This window comes from Triticum dicoccoides, chromosome 7A (genome assembly GCF_002162155.2).
Source record: "Triticum dicoccoides isolate Atlit2015 ecotype Zavitan chromosome 7A, WEW_v2.0, whole genome shotgun sequence".
Taxonomy (NCBI): domain Eukaryota; kingdom Viridiplantae; phylum Streptophyta; class Magnoliopsida; order Poales; family Poaceae; genus Triticum; species Triticum dicoccoides.
In genome coordinates this window covers 672,515,980-672,517,737 of record NC_041392.1, presented here as the reverse complement: position 1 = coordinate 672,517,737, position 1,758 = coordinate 672,515,980, and the positions used below count along the sequence as shown (strand labels likewise).

The window sequence follows — 1,758 nt, the reverse complement described above, 5'->3', positions numbered from 1 at the left end:
ACTGTTTTTGCTCTAGTTTTTGAACCATTTGTCGAAACAAGACGTGTAATACGTCGTTGGAAAGCTATGGACAAGGCGCAACTTCCATATGTAGAAATGGTTTTGAGATTCCTTACAGTTTTAAGTTAATTTTGAAAATCGTGCGGCGGACGACGAGTGGCAGCGGCCGTTTGTCGCGAAATTTTTACAAACCGGTTGTCGAAATGATTCAAGTGATATGTCGTTGGAAAGATATCGACGAGACGCAACTTTTTCATGTAGAACACTCTCTCTAATTCCTTACGATTTAAGAGCAGTTTTAAATTTACCGAAAAGCGGACACTCTGTTTTTCACGAGACCAAAATCATTGTGTATACTTCATCGGACAGAAGAACGCACTGCTTCAAATGGAAAACCGCACTGCAGCAGGCAGTCAAGTGAACTTCATGATTTCTTTTTGTCGGACATAAACTTTCTCGCAAAAGTTTTTGTTGTCTTTTTTTTCAACTTTTTTATGAACGAGAGTGGATCGCAACACTCCCGAAAATGAACCGCAACACTATCAAAAGTGAAACTCACGAGTTTTTGTTGTATTTTTTTCATACTTATTAATTTTTTACGCGCGTTGACCAAGCGAGTGGACCGCATAGACGATGGCGAGTGAACCGCGACATATATTGAAGTGAACCACATTACTTTTTTTGTTTCGCTAAGTTTTCACACTCCATGTTTTGCACAAGTGAACCTCATCACTCTCAAAAGTGAACCATATCCAAGGACCAAACGCACTGTAAGTATTGATATAGTCGATTGAATTTTAAGACATATGAAACAAATTGCACTTCATATAGAGGGGTAATGAGCTGCAGATGAGAGACTAGGGAATTGCATCAAAACACACCCGAGTCTTTGACAGCACAGCAGCAACACTGCATTGCAAATCCGACATGAAATTGAACTCTATGCGTCGTGCTGCAGCATAGAGTTAATTTTTTGGAATCGGGTGCCTTTTTTCTGTTTCGCAACTGAACTGAACTACATGGTGAACAAAACTTGAAAATTCAAAGAAATTACATCACGCCAGGAAGTAAACTTCATGGTCCCGCTCGGGAAGTGCACGTTGGCACCAGCCGGACTGCATCGCCGCGTGCCGCGTGGACGTGCTCTACACACACACACCTGCACACACGAGCAAAGTGAGCTGCAACATCGGCCGCCAAAAACGTCTGTCGTCGGAGTGGCAGAAGAGGGAAGGGATCTTGCCATCTAACCATCGTGTGAGTACGCGTGCTGGACATGTAAATGCAAACCACGCCAACATGACCTCAAGCCCCGAATCCATCAAGAACTGCATGTGCCTCCATGAAGTACTGCACGCGCCCCCTGCGCATCGCGGGGGTGAACGGCACGTGCTGCCGAGTTGCGCCGCTGGTGGAGTCGCCGGACTTCGGTGCCGGCGAGCTCCCACGCCGGAGAGGAGGCAGTTCGCCTGCTGCCTCGCTGCAGCACACATGCGGGAGTCGGGGAGGGAGCGGCATCCCGGCCGATTTGGACGAGCAGCCACCGAAGTCGCCGGATGGATGCGGCAGGATCCGTGCTCGGGCGTCGCGGGAGCTAGATCCGGCAGCTGCAGGGCGTGGGTCCCCCGGGGCAACCGAGATCTAGCTGTCCAGGGGAGGCGGCGTGCGCCACGAGGGAGTCGGGCTTGTGTGGGGGAGTCGCGGGGCGACGCTGTGGGGTTGCGGAGGGAGGCGCGCCGAGCGGGAGTGAGAGGGGGT

The 1,758-nt window shown here is 49.9% G+C and overlaps 1 long non-coding RNA gene across 1 annotated transcript; it reads right to left on the bottom strand.

The window, feature by feature from the left end:
- Window positions 1-805: 805 nt before the first annotated feature.
- LOC119331190 lies at window positions 806-1,752 on the bottom strand. Its single transcript, XR_005160412.1, has 2 exons — window positions 1,252-1,752; window positions 806-1,159 (listed from the first exon to the last, which is right to left on the bottom strand). It is a non-coding gene; the product is annotated as an uncharacterized LOC119331190 (long non-coding RNA).
- Between the last annotated feature and the right edge of the window lie 6 nt (window positions 1,753-1,758).